The sequence below is a fragment of the Psammomys obesus genome, unplaced genomic scaffold (genome assembly GCF_907164565.1).
Source record: "Psammomys obesus unplaced genomic scaffold, mPsaObe1.curated_primary_1811, whole genome shotgun sequence".
Lineage (NCBI taxonomy): Eukaryota > Metazoa > Chordata > Mammalia > Rodentia > Muridae > Psammomys > Psammomys obesus.
The window spans coordinates 50,242,224-50,266,160 of NW_026591086.1; the positions used below are offsets into that span (position 1 = coordinate 50,242,224).

Genomic DNA, 23,937 nt, shown 5'->3' on the forward strand with positions numbered 1-23,937 from the left:
ATCATCATCATCATCATCATCATCATCATCATCATCATCATCATCATTTATTACAATTTATTCACCTTGTTTCCTAGCTGAGCTTTAGTCCCCTTTATCACCTCCTCCTCCTCCTCCTCCTGGTTCCACCCTTCCTCCCTCTTCCTTTCCTAAGTCCCTCACCTAGTCCACTGATTGGGGAGGTCCTCCTCCCCTTCACTCTGACCCTATCCTATCAGGTCTCATCAGGACTATCTTGATCTGCTTTTTGATGGCCTAGTAAGGCCATCTTACCAGGGGCAGGTGATCAAAGAACAGACAACATAGTTCATGCCAGTGACTGCCCTTGCCCCCTTACTAAGGTACCCACATGGAGACTGAGCCGCCCATTGGCTAATCTGAGAAGGGGGTCTAGGTCCTCTCCATTCCTGTTTCTTGGTTGATTCAACCATCTCTGAAGAGGGCCTAGGCCTAGATATTTTGGCTCTGTTGGTCTCTTTGTGGAGTACCTGTCCTCTTCAGTTCTTTCTATCTCCTCCTTCTTCCCTAAGATTCCCTGTACTCTGCCCAAAGTTTGGCTATGAGTCTCACCATCTGCTTTGATACCCTGTTGGGTAGAGCCTTTCAGAGATCCTCTGAGGAAGGCTCTTGTCCTGTTCCCTGTACTCTACTTTCAAAGTCTATCCCATTTGCCCTTCTGAATGAGGATCAAGCCTCGGATTTTAGCATGTTTACCCTATATTACATGTGAGTATATACCATGTGTTTCTTTCTGCTTCAGGGTTACCTCACTCAGGATGATCTTTTTTAGTTCCATCAATTTGCCTGCAAATTTCATGATTTCCTTGTTTGTAATTGCTGAGTAGTATTCCATTGTGTTAATGTACCACAATTTCTGTATCCATCAGCACAGACTTAAGTTCCACAATCAGTAAATGGGACCTTCTGAAACTGAAAGACTTTTGTAAAGCAAAAGACACTGTCAACAGAACAAAACAGACTACAGACGGGGAAAAATCTTCACCAACCCTATATCTCATATAGGACTAATACAGAGTATTATATATATATGTATATATAATACAGAGTGTATATATATGTATATATATATATATATATATATATATATATATATATATATATATGAAATTAATGACTGGCTCACTGACCCCCCCCCAAGTGGGGAGCAGCCTTGCCAGGCCACAGAAGAGGACAATGCAGCCAGTCCTGATGAGACCTGATAAGCTAGGGTTAGATGGAAGTGGAGGAGGACCTCCCCTATCAGTGTACTTAGAAAGGGGAATGGGAGGAGATGGGGAAGGAAGGGTGGTGTTGGGTGGGAATGAGGGAGGCAGCTACGGCTAGGATAAAAAGTAAATAAACTATAATTAATAAAAAATGAGAAAAACTCTGGTGTAGAGAGCTAAACAGAGAATTTTCAACAGAGGACTATCTAATGGCAGAATAACACTTATTAAAGAAATGTTCAACATCCTAGTCATTCAAGAAATGAAAATCAAAGCCACCCTGAATTTTACCTCACACCAATCAGAATGGCTAATATCATAAACTCAAGTGGCAGTACATGATGGAAAGGATGTGGAAAAAGCAGAACCCTCCTCCATTCCTGGTGGGAATGTAACCTTATAAAATCACTTTGGAAATCAATCTGGCACTTTCTCAGAAAATTAAGAATAGTATTACCTCAAGATCTGGCTATAGCACTCCTAGGTATATACCCAAAAGATGTCCCACCATTCAATAAGGACACTTGCTCAACTATGTTCATAGCAGCTTTATTTGTAATAGCCAGAATCTGGAAACAAACTACATGTTCCTCAACCGAGAAATAGGATACAGAATGTGTGGTAATTTACACAAAGGAATACTACTTGGCAATTAAAAACAAGGAAATCATGAAATTTGAAAGCAAATGGTGGGAACTAGAAAAGATCACCCTGACTGAGGTAACCCAGAAGCAAAAAGACACATAGATATAAAGTCACTTATAAGTGGATATCAGCCATATAATATAGGATAAAAACACTAAAATCTATAGCCCTAAAGAAGCTAAACAACAAGGAGGACCCTACGGAAGATGCTTAACCCCCATTCAGAAGGGCAAACAGGATAGACATTGGAAGTAGGAGAAGACAAAGAACAAGACAGAAGCATTCCCCAGAGGACGACTGAAAGATTCTACCTACCAAGGTATCAAAGGAGATACTGAGAAACATAGCCAAAGTTTGTGCAGAGTGCCAGAATCCTAATAAAAGAAGAGGGAGATAGAAAGAGGTGGAGGGGACAGGAGCTACACATGGAGAGCAACAGAGCCAAAATACGTCAGCCTGCAGAAAGTGATACTCCATCTAAGTACCATGGATGGAGAGGACCTAAAACCCCTCTTCAAAGGAAGCCTACTGGCTGCTCATTTTTCAAGTGGGTACCCTAGTAAGGGGTACAGGAGCAGTCTCTGACATGAACTCAGTGGCTAGGTGTTTGATCACATCCCCCTGGGGGGTACAGCCTTGCCAGGCCAGAGAGGAAGATGATGCAGCCAACATTGATGAGTCCTGATAAGCTACTTTCAGATATTTCTCTATGAGAGGACTAGGGAAAGGGCATGGGGGGGGGGGGGGGGGGAGAAGAAGGAAGGCTGGTGGAACTGGGAAGAGATGAGGGAGGGGGCTTCAGTGAGGATACAAGTGAATAAATTGTAATAAATATATAAATTAAATTTAAAAATTTAAAAATAAATATAAAAAGAATTATACTGAGAAACCATCTGTGGAGTGTTTGAAGTAAGAATAGAAATGAAATAGTCAGAAGATATTATAAATTATTTCATATGAAAACAATTTCCTTTTTTTAATTATTTTATTATCATTTCTTACAGATTATTCCATTCATACCCCCTTCCTCCGCCAACTCCCAATTCCAACCTGCCTCCCTCATTTCCTCCAATGTTCCTCTCCAAGTCCACTGATAGAAGAGGACCTTCTCCTCTTCTGTTTGACCCTAGCTTATCAGGTCTCATCAGGACTGGCTGCATTGTCTTCCTCTGTAGCCTGGCAAGGCTGCTCCTCTCAGGGAAATGTGATCAGAGAGCCTGTCACTGAGTTCATGCCAGAGAAAGCCCTTGTTCCCTTTACTAGGGCCCATTACTTGAATCAGTATCAATAATAACTAAGATGAGGTAATGATTCAATGTGATAGGCTAGGGTCATATAATAGGGTAGGAGGACTAGGAAATAGAGATAGGGGAGGGAGAAATAAGGAGGGTAGGAATGAGAGGAGATGAGGGAGGAGGCTACAGCAGGGATACAAAGTGAATAAATTTAAAACAATAAAAAAATAATTTAATGAGTGTGTAGATATTTTTCAGTTTGATTTTGTAGGTATTTGATGCTGATATAGCCCATGGTACTTCAGTATCCAAGTGAGTTCCCTAGTAAGGGGAACAGGGACTATTTCTGACATGAACTCAGTGGCTGGCTCTTTGACCCCCCTACCACCACCTGAGGGAGGATCAGCCTTGCAAGGCCACAGAGGAGGACTGTGCAGCCAGTCCTGAAGATACCTGATAAGGTAGGGTCAGATGAAAGGGGAGGAGGTCCTCACCTATTAGTGGACTTGGAAAGGGGTAGGGAGAAGATGAGGAAGGGAGTGTTGGACTGGGAGGGAATGAGGGAGTGGGATACAGCTGGGATACAAAGTTAATATATGCTTTAATGCATTAAAAAAGAAAAACAAAGAATATCAAAGACATGCTTCTTAATGATCCTGAAAATAAAGGAGCTATTACTCTTATATAAATTAATTTAAAAACAGCCAATTGCTGTGTCACACAAAATAAAAACACAAAAGATTTATAATGAATCTTCTGTGTCTGAAGGAATAAAAACTGTTGGTTGATACTTACTCACTAGTAAATGATTATTTGGTTTATTTCATGATTCAGGCACACAAAAGACCAATGGCAAAACGGGAAATGCCATATCCTTGGCAGAATTTTCCCCTCCTTTTTTAAATGTAACATTTCTGAATGCTGAGAATAGAAGCTGAGAGAAGTTTTAATTTTATTTCCTTGTTAGATTAGTCATTTCTGATTCTTCTTCGGACAATTGACTTTTAATTGAGCTTGTCCTTTTATTGAGATACTTGTATTTTTGGTGTTTAAATTTCAATAATTTGTATTTTCTAAAAAGTACTTCCCTCTTAGAAGTAGCAGCAAATATTTCCTTCATTGTGTCTGCCATTGTTTTATTTAGCTAATCTTTCCTTCTTGCTATCTGAGTTATATACTGTTGTTCAGCGATATTACGCAACGTTGGTTTCTTCAGAAAAGAATTTCAACTTTAAAGGAAAAAAGTTATGATAAGAAATAGTATTGAAATGAAAATTGGTTAATTAGCTGAAGTATCTATAAAGGAACTAAATAGCCTGGGATGTAAGTGAGCTAAAACTTCATCTTTAATATGGATGTCATGTGAGATTATAAATAAACTATTGATTAAAAGGATGATATTAAACACACAAAAAATTGGCAATAGGCAAAAACCTTGCAGTGACCACATGACTTATCTTGAAGACATATTAGAATGTATAATTATTAAATTTAGGAGTTTTTGTCTCTTGTAGTGATGTAATATAAACTGGAAATGTTTAGTCTTATACAGGCTTATGTTCTTATGCCACTGATTGGGATTTTAAGTGCATGCAACAGTTTTTTTTTTAACTACTTTGCATTTACTTTATTATTTTTTATTTTTTTTAAAAAATAGGTTCTTTTCTTATAGAATACTTATTTTACTCCACTCCTCCCAGATCTTCCCCACCTCTCCTCTCTTCCACATCCATTCCCCTTATGTTTCCCTTCAGAAAGGAGCAGACCTCCATGAGTCAGCAACAAAAGACTACATACAAAAAAATCAAGACAAAAACCATCATACTAGGTTCAACAAGGCAACCCAATAGAGGTAAATATCCCCAAAAGCAAGAAAAATAGTGAAAGACACTCTTCTTCCCACGGTTCAGAGTCCCACAAAAATACAAAGCAACAGCCAAAACATGTCATACACAGAGGGTCTGGAGTACCTGTGTAGGTCCTGCATTTGCACTTCAGTCTCTGTGAGGCTATATGCTCCCTGCTTCCTTGATTCAGTAGACTGTGTTCTACTGCGCTTTTTTTTTTCTTAATAACTTTTAAATTTATTTTTTGATTGCTACGAGTTATTCATTTTGTATCCCAGCTGTAGCTCTCTCCTTCATCTCCTCCCAATTCCACCCTCACTCCCTCTTCCACTCCCAGGTTCCTCCCTCATTCCACTGATAGGGGAAGTCCTGCCTCCTATTCCATCTGACCCTAGCCTATCAGGTCTCATCAGGACTGGCTTCACTGTTTTCCTGTGTGGCCTGGTACAGCTGCACTCCCCCAGGAGGAGGTAATCAAAGAGCCAGCCACTGAATTCATGTCAGAGACACCCCCTCTTCCCTTTATTAGGGAACCCACTTGGAAACTGAGCTGTCATGGGCTACATCTGAGCAGGGGTTCTAGCTTATATCCATGCATCGTTTTTGGTTGGAGAATTAGTCTCAGAAAAGACCACTGTGTCCAGATTTTTGGTTCTGTTGCTCTCCTTGTGGAGCTCCTGTACCCTCCAGTCCTTTTCAGTTCTTTATATCTTCCTCTTTTTCCATAAGATGCCCTGCATTCTACCCAAAGCTTGGCTATGAGTCTCAGCATCTGATTTGATAACCTGCTGGTAGAGTTTCAGATCCCCTCTGTGGTAGGCTTCTGTCCTGTTCCCTGTTTTCTTCCTCTTCTACTGAGCTTTTAAATAGGAGGTAAGTTCATAACAACCAAGCTCTTTGTTAAGAAAATTAAGCAGTAATTGGCCCATCTTGAATTTTCTGAGTAGTTTGATAGTCATGTTATTGTCTGGCTGTTTTTAATCAAAGCCAAACTAAATTGTCTCCAAGACACAGAAAAAAATCAAGAGAATTCAAGATGTGGTGATTATTGAGGAACTTCTATAATTAAACTTCCAGATAAATCGAACAGAGATAATAAATTGAGGGACTAGAATAACTATTTTGATCTCCAACAGAAATTACATGTTGCATTTCATTAGCTTCTCCAGGCTTCATTGATAGGAGAAAATAATGAGGCACGTTTAGAACCACAGGACAGATTTTGGAAATATCCAGAAGATGCAGGAAAAGAGAGATTACAGGTTACATGTTTACCATTAGAAACTAAGAGAAATTTTGCTTCAATAAACAGTAGCATAAAATGTAAATAAAAATTGTGTAGTGTCTTTAAGGTGAAATAATTGTCTAAATTTACATAGCTAAATATTATGACAGTTGAACATTATAAGTAGTTCTGTATTTCTAAAGCTTTGCAATATGGGAAAGCATGTTGGTGCCCCAATATCTCACTGAAGAGATTAATAAGTTTTCATTGAGTTTAATTGTAATATTGAGCACCAAGTTTTGTAATGGATTGCTTTTAATTTCAGAATCATCTTGAGTGTATGAACATTAAAGTAGCTACCCAGACGAACAAATTTCTCTTTAGTAGGGAAAATATCTACATTGTAAGAATTTATTAGATGGTTAATCAATGTAGTACAATGCTACAGGTGTAAAGAAAAGTAAAATACAGTTTGAATTACTAAAATAAATAAGAGATTTCTTTCAACACAGAAAACTGCAGATAAGCAAAAGCTAAAAGTCAAGTTACATTTAAAACTGTTTTATGGACAGTGATACAAGTTAAAATGAGAACTAGAATTTCAAACCTATGATGTTAATTTTTATTTTACAATAGAAAATATTACTATTTAAAATTTATGTAGATAATATTCTTTTAAGCTTAAAAGTCAATTATAACAATATTATTTAAAATAACTTATTAAATTGGTTTCTTAAAAATAAATTGAAACTATTATTTTCAACTCTTCTTACTAGGTATTAGGAGATATGTAGCAAAATTCAATTATTTGTTTATTTAATTGCTTATATAATATTCTTTCTGTATATTACACTACACTTTGTAGAACTGATTAAAATTTACTTTCCCAGTGCTTACATTTCAAAAAAGAATGTGCTGCTTTGTCTTGTGACAGTTACTTTTTCAGTGATTACCCAACTGCAAATGTCCACCTTCCTGCCTCTGTTTTCCTTCTGCAAGGAAGTTGTTGGCACTGGCCCATTCTCCATACGTCATGACATTTTCACCTCCCAAGCTTCCCATATTAAGGAACAAACTTACATTGCAAAAGTGAGAATTTATTTTGTGTAATTTCTTTGTTTTTAATTTACTAGAGATAATTCTCACTTTATATATCTAAAACAAATAATAAACCATGTCACACTTTTTTAAAAATTAAGAGCAATTTTATTATAAATATTATTTTAAGGCAGTTGGACTTATTTCATTTCTGAATCACATTTTAATTTTCAACATTTTTACAGTATGTTATTTGAGATACACTTCATTTTTTAATATTTTTTAATTTTTTTTTGACCTCACACTGACTGCTGACTGGGATCTGACCATTAAACAAATTTGGAGGAAAATAACATTTCTGTGGTAATAAAGAAGTCATAAAATATCTCAATTATCTTAAAGTTTAAAGTTAGTTAGTACACATTCTGTGCGATGAAGAGAAAATTTTCATAAGAGTTTTAGTAGCAATCACAGGACATGAAAAATCCTCTACAAAATATTCCATGACCTGCATTCATTTCCAATGAATTATCTTCTTAGGTTTCATTTCAGGGTGCTTTTTTTTCCCATTACTTTTGTAATTCATCCTATGAAGGAGGAGAAAAAGAAGATGAAGAAGAAAAAGAAGAGAAGAAGAAGAACAAGAAGAAACTGTTCTTGAGAATTCATATACTGCTAGTATATCTCTTAAACATAGGTATATGAAAATAGTGAAGGATTTCAATTGAATGAGAATGATTTATATTCTCACTGTTGAAGGACATGAATACATCATAGGTATCTTTTGTATTTGATTTGTATTTCTATCTTAAGCATGTAGATGGTTTCAGAGTATGGTAAACTGAAATTCTAGAACACATCTTGCATTTATTCCACTAAATGGTATAGATTTCATATAAACTTGAATGAGTTACACATATAATTTCAGACTACATTTATGATTTTAAATGTACCCAAATATGGTATTATTCACTGTGAGCGAACAAATTCACTGCATATTATACAGATACATACGTTTGCTAAGAATTTAATGCAAAATTGATATTAATTATATTTTTGAAGTAGACATAAAAGACCATAAGAAATAATTGGTTTTGATTCTGTGCTGTGGCTTAAAACCAGGAATTTGAGAATGCCAGGCAGTTGTCTTACTGCATCCCATGTCTCTTTTTCTGAGACTTAGTCAAGACCTGTAGTCTGTAGACTTCCCTTTCAGATATTGGAGTGCTGAGATAACATGCACGTATGACCCAAATTACTTTAAAAAATAACTACTTTTATCCTACTGCATTTACTAACCAGTGCTGTACGTATTGCTGAGGCGGAGCTTTATGCAAAAGTAACAATCCCTAAGTTATTTTGGAGAAAGAAAATTTGAATATTTTTAGAAAATATATAATATTTACAGATTTATGAAGAAACTAGACCTTTCTTACAATAGTGAACTCATAGTTTAACAAAATTATTTGGTACTCACTTTGAACTTATTCCATATAGAAATTAGATTATTTGTGCTTACTATCTTTGATGGAACCACGTGCTCTATTGGTTTTGAAGTAGAAGTAGTACTCAATCATGTAATGGAAGTTGAAATACAATGCAATAAAATGATTTTATATGTAATCACTGAACAAGTGACAAGTCAGCTAACATTTAAATAACAAAGTAGAAAATTGTTTCCCTCTCTGCAAAGATACTATTGTAAATTTAAAAACAGTAGGTTTTCCCATTATTCAGCTCTATATGCCTAGGGATCATAAAGACATTTTTGCTTTGCTGTGATTTGCTTAAAACAGTAGATTTCTACACACTATGAATTTTTCCAAATAGTTGAATCATTGTTCCCTAAACATTTCTTCTCAATGCTGATAAAACACTTCTCATGATAAAATTTCTAAAAATATTTCTCATATACTGCTTCTTGGATGTGACTATTTGAAATACTTTCTTAATCTCTAGTATAGATATATTCTTCTAGATGTCATGTATTTATGATTCTTGCATAAATTAACAATATTTGCAGCTGAGGAATTCAGTTTGTTTAATCATCAGTGAGGACTGTTCTTTTGGATTAAAAACTTTTTAAAACAATGGTGATACTCACCAGACACAGCGGGATTTATCCAACATCAATTTCTGTTCACTTAAAGAAAATTAGTGAATCTCTAAGTCGCAGCACAGAGGACAATAGTATAACCAAGAAGACACTGTGTACAGCAGCCACAACTCCATGCTTCTCTTGGTGATGCTCATCTCCGCACAGAACACTCCTTAGAACTATTTCTAGGTGAGGATCTGCATCACGACATCGTTGAACAAGGGTACATGCCCATTTCACTTTATCTACAACAGCCACGGTTGATCCACCCTGATTATTTATTAATAAACCTCAATAAGGAGTGTCTTTATGTGCTCTGATAGATAGGAATATGGGCACAATAATATTTTTCATGAATTTTTTTTTTTTACAAACATATTCATTTTGTGTTCTACTGTGGGAGTGACCGTTGTACTGGGGATCCCATCATTAAGAATACCTGAATTCAAAGAAAAAATTATGTATTTTAATTATACATCATTTTTTTTAATTCATTAAGTGGAAAAATGCTGACAATAATTAGTCTGTAAAATTTACTTTTTAAATGAGTATCTTAGAGATAAATTGCTGATTCCATTTACTGACTTTAATATGATTGCCTTATATTCAAATTGTAAAGCAAAATCTATGATGTTGTAACAATTCTTAAAGAAATAGAAATTGTAAATTGCTACTTTATAATTGTATAAAATTTTACATTTTGCTATATAGTTACAAAGGAAAAGAATTTTAGATTCCAAAGAATCCTTAAGATTTCATGTTTTTCAAAAAAGGACTAAAATTTAAAAACTAAATAAATATATAAACTGTTATTGTAATTCATGGAGGAAAACTATTCTGTATCTGAGTTTATATTTGAAAATAACCACAGCCACAAATACAATTAAATATGTTATGATTTAAGTATGCCAACTTAGGAATCCTTTTAACTAAGGACATACATGAAAGTAATTAATGTTTAAAATCTAAGTGTAATGCATGATTCAACAGCCTCAGGATTATTTTTTTTGTTTATTGTTTAAATACTTAATTGTCATATGGAAAATTTGGTTGGTGTGTTTTTTGTTTTTTGTTTTGTTTTGTTTTGTTTTGTTTTGGTTTGGTTTTTTTTGAGAAAGTATATGAGCATATATCCCTGTTATCTTGGAATCATCTTTGTTCTCAGACTGTCTTCAAAATGTCATTCCTCCTGGATTATCCTTATGGTGAGTTTACAGATATGTGTCATCACATCTGGGCTATTTGATTTATTTTAGAAAAACAAAATAATTAAGCACTACTTAGTTCATATTTAAAATTTATTTATTTATTTATTCATTTATTTATTTATTTATTTATTATTAATTACAATTTATTCACTTTGTACCCCAGCTATAGCCCTCTCCCTCACTACCTCTCAATTCCACCATCCATCCCTCATCTCCTCCCATGCCCCTCCTGAAGTCCATTGATAGGGGAGGTCCTCATTCCCTTCCCTCTGGCCCTAGCCTATCAGGTCTCATCCGGACTGGCTGCATTGTCTTCTTCTGTGGCCTGGTAAGGCTATTCCAATTCAAGGGGAGGTAATCAAAGAGCCAGCCACTGAGTTCATGTCAGATACAGTCCCTGTTCCCATTGCTAGGGAACCTACTTGGACATTGAGCTGCCATGGGTTACATCTGTGCAAGGGTTCTAGGTTATCTACATGCATCATCTTTGCTTGGATTATCATTCTAAGAAAAAAACCCTGTTCCCAGATTTTGGGGTTCTGTTGCTTTCCTTGTGTAGTTCCTGTCCCCTCCAGGTCTTGCTATCTCCCCCTTTTTTCATAAGATTCCCTGCACTTTGCCCAAAATTTGGCTATGAGTCTAAGCATCTTCGTTGACCTGCAGCTGGGTAGAGTCTTTCAGAGGCCCTCTGTGGTAGACTCTTGTCCTGTTTCCTGTTTTTTCCCTTTTCCAATGTCCAATCCTATTTACCTTTTTCACAAGTATTGATCATCTTACCCGGGGTCTTCCATCTTGCTTAGCCTTTTGAGGTATACAGATTTTAATATGTTTATCCTATATTATAGGTCTAAAATACACATATAAGTGAATATATACCATGTGTGTGTTTCTGTTTCTGGGTTACCTCACTCAGGATGATCTTTTCTAGTTGTCACCATTTGCCTGCAATTTTCATGATTTCCTTGTTTTTAATTGCTGAGTAGTATTCCATTGTGTAAATGTACCACAATTTCTGTATCCATTCCTCAGTTGAAGGACATCTGGGTTCCTTCCAGATTCTGGATATTATGGATAAATATGCTATGAACATGGTTGATCAAATGTCCTTGTTGTATACTTGAGCACATTTTGCATATATGTCTCGGAGTGGTAATGCAGAATCTTGAGGTAACACAATTCCTAAGTGTCTGAGCAAGCGCCACATTGATTTTTAAAATGGTTGTATAACTTTACATTCCCACCAGCAATGGAGTAGGGTTTCCCTTTCTCTACATCCTCTCCAGCATTATTATCGCTTGAGCTTTTGATCTTAGTTATTCTGATGGTGTAAGATGAACTCTCAAAGACATTTTAATTCTCGTTTCTCTGATAACTAAGGACTTTGAGCATTTCTTTCTTCCTTTCTTCTTTCTTTCTTTCTTTCTTTCTTTCTTTCTTTCTTTCTTTCTTTCTTTCTTTCTTTCTTTCTTTTTATTTATTTTCTTTATTAATTACACTTTATTCACTTTGTATCCCCCCTGTGGTTTTCCCTCCATCCTCCTTTCCCAATCCCTCCCTTCCTCCACCCTTTGCAGGCATGCCCCTCTTCAAGTACATTGATAGGGGAGGACTTCTTTTCCTTTCTTCTGATCCTAGTCAATTAGGTCTCATCAGGAGTGGCTGTATTGTCTTCTTCTGAGGCCTGGTAATGCTGCTTCCCCCTCAAGGGGAGGAAATTAAAGAGCAGGCCAATCAGTTCATGTCAGAGACAGTCCCTGTTCCTATTACAATGGAACCCACTTGGATACTGAACTGCCATGGGCTACATCTGTGCAGGGGTTTTAGGTTTTCTCCATGCATAGTCCTTGGTTGGAATATCAATCTCAGGAAAGACCCCTGTGCTCAGATTTTTTGGTTCTGTTGCTCTCCTTGTGGAGGTCCTGTCCTCTCCAGATCTTACTGTTACCCACTTCTTTCCTAAGATTCCTTGCACTCTGCCCAAAGGTTGCCCATAAGTCTCAGCATCTACATTGATAGTCTGCAGGGCAGAGCTTTTCAGAGGTCCTCTGTGTCAGGGTCCTGACTTGTTCTCTCTTTTCTTCTTCTTCTGATGTCCAGCCCCTTTGCCTTTCTGGATAGGAATTGAGCTTTTTAGCAACAGTCCTCCCTCTTGATTAGTTTCTTTAGGTGTACAGATTTTAGTAGGCTTATCCTATATTATATGTCTATATGAGTGAGTATATACTGTGTGCATCTTTCTGCTTCTGGGATAGCTCACTAAGGATGATCTTTTCCAGATCCCACCATTTACCTGCAAATTTCATGATTTCCTTGTTTTTTATTGCTGAATAATATTCCATTGTGTAGATATACCACAATATGTGCATCCATTCCCCCACTTAGGGGCATCTGGGCTGTTTCCAGCTTCTGGCTATTACAAATAAGGCTGCTACAAACATGGTTGAGCAAATGTCCTTATTATGTACTTGAGACTCTTTTGGATATATGCCTAGGAGCGGTATAGTTGGATCTTGAGGAAGCACTATTCCTAGTTGTCTGAGAAAGTTCCAGATTGCTTTCCAGAGTGCTTGTACAAGTTTACATTCCCACCAACAGTGGAGGAGGGTTCCCCTTTCTCCAAAACCTCTCCAGCATGTCTTGTCTCTTCAGTTTTTTATCTTAGCCATTCTGATGGGTGTAATGTGAAATCTTAGGGTCGTTTTGATTTGCATTTCCCTGATGGCTAATGATGTATGTTTCTCTGTCATTCAATATTCCTCTACTGAGAATTCTATTTAGCTATGTACCCTATTTTAAAATTGGATTACTTGATTTGTTGCTTTTTAACTTCTTGAGTTCTTTATATATTCAGGATATTAGCCCTCTGTCACATATATGGTGAAGATCCTTTCCCAGTCTGTAGGCTGTCATTTTGTTCTGATGAAAGTGTCCTTTGCTTTACAGAAGCTTTCAATTCTCAAGAGGTCCCATTTATTGATTGTTGCTCTTAGAGCCTGTGCTGTTGGTGTTCTGTTCAGGATGTTGTCTCCTGTGCCAATGAGTTCAAGGGTATTTCCCACTTTTTTTTTTCTAACCGATTTAATGTGTCTGGTTTTATGTTGAGGTCTTTGATCCACTTGGACTTTAGTTTTGTGCAGGGTGATATGTATGGATCTATTTGCATTTTTCTATATGTAGACATCCAGTTGGATCAGCACCATTTGTTGAAGATGCTGTCTGTTTTCCATTTATGGTTTTGAATTCTTTGTCAAAAGTCAAGTATTCGTAAGTGTATTTCTGAGTCTTCTAATTGGTTCCATGGATCCATCATTCTGTTCCTATGCCTGCACCATGCAGTTTTTATTACTATTGCTCTGCAGTACACCTTCAGATCAGGGATGGAGATACCTGCAGATGATCTGTTGTTGTACAGGATTATTTTTAGCAATTCTGGGGTTTTTGTTTTTCCAGGTGAAGTTGAAAATTTTTCTTTCAAGGTCTGCAAATAATTGTGTTGGTATATTTATGGGAATTGCTTTGAATCTGTACATTGCTTTTGGAAGGATGGCTATTTTCATTATGTTAATCCTAATAATCTATGAACATGTGAGATCTTTCCATCTTCTGATATCTTCTTCAATTTCTTTCTTCAGAGACTTGAATTTTTTTTTTTTTCAAACAGGACTTTCACTTGCTTGGTTAGATTCACACCAAGATACTTCATGTTATGTCCTCTCTTACATCCCAAAGAAGTTAAATGTGCCCTTTCTTTTGTTCTGGATCCATGCTCTCTGTCTCTGTCCCTTTCTATTTGTCTCTCTGTTTCTTTGAGTCTCTCTTTCTCTTTATTTGTGTGTGTGTGTGTGTGTGTGTGTGTATGTGTGTTTGTGTATGTGTGAGTGTTTGTGTGTGTCTTGTATAGGAAATTACAGATTAAAAACAAAGCCTTTCGGGGGCATTCTACCCTTCCTTTGTCACAGCAATCTTCCTAGAGACAATTTCAATTAGTTCTTGGAAATTAAGTATCTGTCCACATAAAATGTATTTAAAATCTTTTAAAAATTAAATCAGTTTCTGTCCATTTAGCGCTCAGGAGTGACTCAAGGAGTTGTGAAATATGCATATGAAATGTTTTAATCTACTATCAAAAATAATAATGATTCAGGACCATGCATTGATTCTTAGATTACAGGGATCTTGCATATTCTATAGTATATGGTTGTAAATGAAAAATCTAGTGTCAGGATTTGGTTATCTCTCTTGGAATACATTTGCATGACTCATGATAAAATGTAGAACTCATTAATTTTGAGTAGCATAAGAACAAAAATTATACCATGCAGTTTTTTATTACTGTTGCTCTATAGTACAGCTTCAGATCAGGGATGGCTATATCTCCAGAGGATCCATTGTTGTATAGGATTGTTTTAACAATTGTGGGACTTTTGTTTTTCCATATGAAATTGAGAATTGTCAAGGAACATTATGAAACTCATTCTATGAAGTCATAGTCACCTTGATACCTAAAACACACAAAGACCCACCAAAATAAGAGAACTTCAGAGCTATCTCTCTTATGAACATTGATGCAAAAATATTCAATATAATACTGAGAAAATGAATCAAGAACACATAAAAGATATCCCCTACCATGACCAAATAGGCTTCATCTCAGGCATGCAGGGTGGTTCAATATATGGAGATTCATCAATGTAATCCATCATTTAAACAAACTGAAGGAGAAAGAACACATTATCAACTCCTTAGATACTGAAAAAACATTTGACAAAATCCACCACCCATTCATGTTTAAAGTCTTGGAGAGAACAGGAATACAGGGCACAGATCTAAACATAGTAAAGACAATATACAGTAAACCTATACCCAACATAAAACTAAATGGAGAGAAACTCAAATCAAATCCCACTGAAATCAGGGACAAGGCAAGACTGCCCACTCTTTCCATATTTCTTCAACATAGTATTTGAAGTCCTAGCTAAAGCAATAAGTCAACTAAAGGAGATAAAGTGGATACAAATCAGAGAAAGAAGTCAAAGCATCACTATTTTCAGATGAAATGACAGTATACTTGAGTGACTCCAAAAATTCATCCAGAGAACTCCTTCACCTGATAAACACTCAGCAAAGTGGCTGGATACAAAATTAACTTAAAATAAAAAAAAATCAATAGCCCTCCTTTTTATGAAAGAAAAGGAGCTGGGAAAGAATTTAAGGACACTACACCCTTCAAAACAGCCACTCGTAACATAAAGAACCTTGGTGAGACTCTAACCAAGCAAGTGAAAGACCTGTGCAAAAAACAAAACAAAACCTAAAGTCCCCAAAGAAAGAAATTGAAGAAGATATCAGAAGATGGAAAGATCTCCCGTGCTTATGGATCAGTAGGATTAACATAGTGAAAATTGCCATCCTCCCAATATTAACCTACAGATTCAACACAATTCCCATCATGATACCAACACAATTCTTTACAGCACTAGTCAGTTTCAGTGACAGCACGTTCCTATCTATTTCCTTGTAGAGGAAAGCACTAAGAATTGAAGGAAATTAAAACTTATTCTATCACTGTTTTAGTTAATTTTCCTGTGATAATTGTCTTTTTAAAGGTGCACATGTCTAAAATATATAATTGGACTGTGGAAATACTTATATTCAGCAATTGAAAATCAGAATCATGAACTAATTTGATTTTCAATTGCTGAATATAAGTATTTCCACAGTCCAATTATACATTAAAAGCTGATGATTAATGATGACCAGTATGTAGGACCTTATTTACCTAGAGCCAGTACTATATAAAAAATTAGTAAACAAAAATATATTTATTTCTGACTCAGTTGACATAGAGGTATTAAAGTTACTAATAATTTTTCATTTGCATGCATTTTTTTTAGTTTACAGGAGCTAATATTTCAGAAATATATCATCTAATTTTTTATTAATACATTTATTGTAATAAGGATGTTAATGCTGATGGGAAGTAAGAAGAGAAACAATACAGACAGAAGAAATAAATAACATTAAGGTTATTTGAAAAACCACATGAAATTACATTATTTTATATTTAATTAATACGGTCTGATGTGTGTGTGTGTGTGTATGTGTGTGTGTGTGTGTGTGTGCGTTTGTCACCTTACCTCCTCTTCTGTGCAGCATTTGATACATATCTTACTGAAGGTAGGATGCTAAATTCTGTAAGATTCATAGACATCTTAAGTAAAATTCTGGTACAAAAATGAGAAAACTTGTTAGAATAGTTGGTCAGGATATGCTCTGTGACTCCCAGAACAATATAAGCCATTACTGCTGTTTTGGTTTGTCTCTTAGGGTTGAGGAAACTTAGTGTTGCTGACGACACTACACATTTATTACATAGGATATATATGATACAATATTGATCTAACACAAAAGCATTCTTCCTGTGGTCTAATTTCTATTGTATAATGCAAGCCAGCAACAGAGTGAAACAATGAATAGCCTTATCCAGCTGTGTCACTGACTAACAATAATGTCCATCATAGGAAGATAGCCTTAAGGTATAATAGAAGCACTTATATCTATAGGTGTTAGCCAGCAGCTGTCTTAGAGAAACTATCAAACATGAAAAAAAAATGTCTGGGACTAGAAAGCTAGCTAAATACCTAGGACTGGTGAGGTCATAGATCATTGAAAAGAACTTATTACACCATTTCGCTAGGCCATCAGAACTTCTAACTGCATTCTAAAATTTAAACCTACAGATATGTGTTAGCTCTGACCCTGTTAATAAAGTTTCTCATTTTTAAGGAATTATTTTTGTGATAAGTTTAGAATAACTGATATTTTCTTAGTTCCAGCCTATGTTGCAGGACATTATTGTCAAAGTATAAATTCTTGAGGTTTAGAAATATATCAAAATATAATTTGGATTGCTTTAGAAACATAAATATGTAATCTCTAATAAAAAAATCTTCCAAAGTAATGTCTTTGCTTCTGAAATGTAAAAACTGGACTTCAGTGTGCTCTGTGCAGCAATCTCAGCTCCTCTGATCTAGAGACACTGCATTTAACTCAAATTCGAGGCCAAGAAACAACAGCTTAAAAACATTTATTTTCAGCTCTTTAGTCTTCTCCAAAGGATATTTAATTTGTTGTATGAGAAAACCCAATGAGATAATTATTTCAATTAGAATTTCAGTGGCCTTGTACTGGTATTATAATAAGCAATAAATCAAGCACAAAGCTTACTATTCTTGTAAGCAGGAGTATATACACTTGTTAAGAAAAAAGCAAAAAGGACCATGATAAACACATTTTTATGTACAGAGAACTAAGAGGCAAATGACCTATCACTTCCATAACATACTTATTATGTATGTTCTTCGTACTGATTTTAATTATTTATTTTCTCTTTGAGACTTGATTAAAGGAAAACAAACAATATAGAAAAAGAATCACTAAAGGAATGTGACATTGATTTAGAATCATTCTTTTGAGAATGCTGAAATATTATAACGTTAATGTTTAGTAAACCTTATTTTATTAGATTTTATAAACATGGAAACCAAGCCATATATATATATATATATATATATATATATATATATATATATATATATATATATTACATTATTCCAAGTACATGTGGAAGCGATATTTATTGAAACTATAGTACAATATAGTAGATCCTCCAAGTGTTTTCAGGACCACAAATTTTGCTCATGGATTCAAAAATGTGACTGTGGGATGGGTATGAAATGTTGCTGGGTGAGAGCTGATTTTGCAAGCTTCTTTTCCTAATGGCTCAACAAAATTAAATCCCATAACCAGTAGTTAAGAATAACGCCAGTGTTCCAGCGGAAACTCCAGTGGAAGGCCTCTGGTTCACTTGACTCACCTCCTCCTCCATTTGCCCTTCAACACAGATACATTTCCTAAATCACCACAGGAACACACACATAGGTTCCATTTGTATAAAAAATAAAACTTACACTCTTATAAACGATTTAACTCTACAGCTAAGCATATCTTTTAATGTCATATAAAATAAATGATGTTAGGTAACTTGTCAATCTGATTTAAAAAAAAATTAGATAAAGGCTTTCAAACCAAACAGTCTACATTTATTGATTGATTGATGGATTATAATATATTCATTTTATTATATACCCCCTAGCTACATCTGACTATACCCCCTAGCTACATCTCTTCCCAGTCCCACCCTATCTCATTCTTCTCCCCCTATCCCTCTCTCCTAGCCCACTGATAGGAGAGTATTCCTCCCCTTTCCTGACCCTAGTCTATCAAGTCTCATCAGGTGTGGCTGCATACAATTCCTTTGTGGCCTGGCAAGGCTGCACCCCCCTTCAGGGGGAGGTCATCAAAAAGCCAGCCACTGAGTCCATGTCAGAGACAGCCCCTGCTCGCTTACTATGGAACCCACTTGGACACTGAGCTGCCTATGGGCTACATTTAAGTGTGGGTCTAGGTCCTCTCTATTCACAGTCCTTGTTTAGAGTGTAGGTCTCTGCAGCCCGCCGTGGGCCAAAGATTTTGGCTCTATTAGTCTCCTTGTGGAGCTCCTGTCCTCTCCAGGTCTTTCCATCTCCCTTTTCTTCCATAATATTCTGTGTTTTCTACCCGAAGTTTGGCTCTGAGTCTCAGCATGTGCTTAAATATCCTGCTGGGTAGATTCTTCCAGAGGCCTCCATTGGTAGGTCCCTGACATATTCTCTGTCTTCTCCTGCTTCTGATGTCTATATTGTTTGCCCTTCTGAAGGAGGATTAAGCATCTTCCCTAGGGTCTTCTTATTATAAACATATTATGAGTAATTTAAACATATAATATAAAAAAGTTTATAATTTAGCTCATGGACCATGATGGTTGGGAGGATTAGTCACCATGGCAGCCAAAATTTTCAACTCATCATGGACTGTATTTTTTTCTTAACTAATCTTTCATTATATATTAAAACTGAAGAGATGAGAGAATGTTATTTCTATTATCTAATATTTTCATATCACCTAAAATACTGTAATTATATTTAAATACTTAAGATGCAGAAACTCTTCTTTAGTATAATTAAATATATTTAAAGGGAATTGATACTCTATATGCATTCAAAGTAGCAATTTTTTTAAATCCACCTTATTTAAACTTGGGTGTCTTTGTGTAGTATTTTTTTAAGAAAGTTATTATGTTGTATATTTTGAAGTACTTTAAAATAAGAAGAAACCTGTACATGACTCTACAAAGAGTTATGTAGTTAAGAGTTTCTTAGGGAGAGCTCACTTCAAAACTGAACAATTCCCAAGTCCTTTGCTACAGCAAAATGCACAGAAGTACTAAAAACATTCTTATCATTGTTGACTCTTCATATATAATTGAGTTACTATGGATATGAACTGCAGGCTGCAAACTATTGGCGTAATCATATAGTCTTCAGGGGTAAAATAGCTCATTTTACTTTATATTATATAGAATAAAATGTATTTATTATAAGATCTCAGATTTAACTGAACTTAAATGTACCAAGCATATTAACTTTTATTCAATTTAGCATTTCACTTTTTGTACAAACACATTTAAGCATAAGAAATGTTCAGAGTGAAATAAACATTAATCAAATTCAAGTACAAGAAAGGGGCCATTAGGGGGAAAAAAAAGCCTTGCGCCATTTATCTGTTTCCACTATATCAGAAATATCAAAGTTTATTTTGGACAGATGCTGGGTCTCATGATATTAAATGAAATAACCAGAAATCATATCTCTCTAATGTTCTTAAGGTATTTGTACTTTCAATATGCTTTACACATGTACTTAGTTCATACTATATATATATGATGGAATTATTTAAATAAAATAAATACAATATTTCATTAAACTTGCAGTGAGGCTCCCCAGAGGTTATAAAGTATTTTTTGTTCAGAAAAGGTCATTGCATGCTCTCATAAATGCATGTTGTACATAAAGCCGATAAGCTATAGCTACTTTTATATGACTAAGTTATTATTGATTATCTCCTCCATAGGTGTATGTGATGGACACAGTCCCCAGTGCTTTAGTGCTGAAAGGTGCTGTACCTCTTGAAGGTGGTGGCTTTAGACTGATGAGGGAGGTTTAATATAGCTCCTGTGAAAGTTTCCTTGACTCTCCCAAGTGATCCCTGAATCAGTCTTTTGACAAACTCTGCAACCTAGCTACAGCTCCAAAAAAACAATTCTACCCACAATGCCTTCTTCCACAAAAGTGAAAAGCTAACCAATGGAGCTACAGGCTCTTAAATTTTTATCTCCATAACTGTTAGTTAAATAACTGTATTGTTTTTATAAGGTGCTTGTTACTGTATTGAAAAAAAATGATAAAACCCTTCCAGAGCAATATTTTATCCCACAATATGAGTACAGCTAAATTATAATATTAATCTATTTTAAATAAAACAGTTTGTTATTATGTGTTACTGTCACTCTAGTATTTTCTTAAGCTCATTGTTGAATTATCAAGTGCATATCTATTTTGTTCAAATTATGACTTGTGAAGAAAATTATATTTGTAGGATAAACATCAAAAACTATTCCAGCAGAGTCAAAAACAAGACCAAAACAAAATAAAAATTGCCCTGAGGGTCCTGCATTTCCCCAACTGAAAAAAAATGCATGGGAAAAACCTAAAAACCCTATTCAGATATAGCTCATTAACTCAGTCTCCAAGTGGGTTCTCTAGTAAGGGGGGGGCAGGGGCTGTCTCTGGCATGAACACAGTGGCTGGAACTCTGATCATCTCCCATTGGGGACAGGCAGCCTTGCCAGGCCACAGAGGAAGACAATGAAGCTAGTCCTGATGAGAACTGATAGACTAGATTCAGAGGAAAGTGGATGAGGACCTTCCTTATCAATGGACTACGGGAAGGGCATAGGGGAAGAAGAGGGAGGGAGGGTTGGGTTGGGAGAAAACAAAGGGGGCCACAGCTGGGATACAAAGTGAATAAATTATAACAAATAAAAAATAAATATATAAAAATAATAAATATTTTTTTAAAAATCTATTCCATTTCTTTATGCTTTGGCTTTAACACATGCCAGGATTTTTCTAAAACAGAAGTTTTAGACCTTTTATACAGCTGCAGTCTAATATGATTAGAATCATCACTTCTTGAATGGCATGGATTGGTCTTTTTGACTGTATCTCACAGAAAAACAAAACTTCACAGCTATTATTGCACAAGGATAGAAACAAGCGCATTTCTAGGGGGGAGCTGCAGCTTACGCGAACAGCGACTGCACAAGGTGTCACACACAGGTACACACACGTGTACATAACAAATGGATGAGGGTAAAATACATCTCCCTCCATTTAAAAATGATGCTTGACATTTGGAATAAAAAGTTAAAAATCACCGATGCCTTTTCAGAATAACTATGCCCATATAGAAAGAAATTAAATAGTGAATTAGTTCTGTTTTATAAAATATAGAACAATAATTGCAAACATCTATCCCAGCATAAAATTAAGAATGTTATGTAAAGGGGACATCAATAAAGTAGTTACAAAGCGTATTTTAATGCAATTAAGTATATTATTTTCAAATTTGAACTTGAGGTATATTTATAAATTTAATATAATATATTTATAATTAGAAATCATTTCAATAACTGACTCAATTTTATATTTTATATGTAATACATGCAAAAATTACAACTACATTCATACATGTTTTTTGTCATGACCTAATTGTAACACTTAATATATTCCGAGAAGCTCTGCCAATGATAAAAATGTTTGGGAGAGTGAACCAAAGAATCAATCATGGTGTATTTAAAGTGCCATTCTCGAAAATCCACTCATAACCCTTTACTGTAATTCTGATACAATCTATAAACAATGTAGTATAATTTGTTTAAACAATAAGGGCTTGGTCCTTTTCTATGGAATGACTATTACTTAGTATATCTGATAGCAAAGCCCTTAAGAGTTACCAGGAAGCATTCTGGATTTTATTCCGCTTCTGTCCAGACAGAGTTACTGTTAATTCTTTTAGTGCTTTCTTTCTGTAAACTATGTTATTAAAGTTGGTGTTTGATATGTTTGGATTTGTGTGTTGAGACCAAATATTCAAGACACAATTCCCTTTGATAACTTGGTTACTTGACCTTAGGCTTCTTTTGAATGTTTTGTAATGTAGTATTTTCAAAAATACTAGACATAGTTCCAGGTTGTCTAAAGCTTTCATTCTAGAAGTTTCTAATACTGAATTTCAAGGTAGGACAAGCCTGAGAACATGGCTCAGCTGATAAAGTATTTGTGTTTAAAACATAATTAAATGAGTTGAGATCCCCAGCATCTAAGTAGAAACCCTTCTGAAATACAAGACACACCAGCACTGTGATTTCAGACAGAAAGATCCCTGCTGCTCACTGGCAAGATACCTCACTGAAACTACTACATTCAATGAGACTTCCCCCCAAAAAATAAAAGGAAATGAAGAAAGAAGAAAGAAAAGGAAAGGAAAAGAAAAGGGGAGATGATTGAAGATGCTTCATATCTAACGTCGCCCTCCATACACATGCATGCATAGGCTCCTGCACACACAAACACACATATTATTATAACCCAGCCTTTCAAAATATAAAGAATAGAACGATTCCATACACCCAGATCTTAGACCTTTAACAGATGGGTTTTATTTTACTCATGCCTCCCACTGTTATTTTATTGTACTGCATAAACTATTACATGACTAGATCATCTGACCAAAATGGGGGCATGAACATGTGACTTGTATCAAACAAGAAGAACTTGTACTACTGCGTTATGGTGTGGTCAACATATTCTGAAAAATAAATGCTGTCATCTGTGCATCTTGTGCAACAAGTATATTCTAGGGTTTCTTAAGATTTGGCCTCAAGTGTTGGAGTAGTTCTCTTTTGTCTATAGCAATGGACAGGGCAGATAAGGCCAAGGCAAAGTTTCTGGAAATGTGTACTACACATTTCATTTTGAAAATTGGTATACTTGCCATTCAATCATAAGAAAATGAGAAAAAAAATGAGTACACAGGGAAAGCTACTATACCTGTGTTGTGCAAGACGACCTGATTTTTCTCCCCGTGAACTGTAGTTCTGCCCTGTGTGAGCTTTGTTTTTAAGAATCTCCATATCACTCACCATGGTGGCTTTACTAATTTACATTTCCATCAACAGTGTACAAAATTTATTTTTTCACATCATGCCACATTTTTCTATCTAGAAAATAAGTTTTTTGACTGAGAATTTTATGCCTGATTATAACGAGTATTTTAATACGTATTCCACATCAATTCCTCCTATTTCCTCATCATCTTATTTCCCTTCCAAATTTACAGGCTATCTGTGCTGACGTGTGGGCATGGATGGAGGCCATTCTACCGGAGCAGGGTGGCCTTTGGTCGGCAGTACA

The 23,937-nt window shown here is 35.5% G+C and overlaps 1 pseudogene; it reads right to left on the reverse strand.

The window, feature by feature from the left end:
* Window positions 1–23,669, reverse strand: part of LOC129678706 (cell division control protein 42 homolog) — a 31,927-nt pseudogene extending 8,258 nt beyond the window's left edge.
* Window positions 23,670–23,937: the final 268 nt, after the last annotated feature.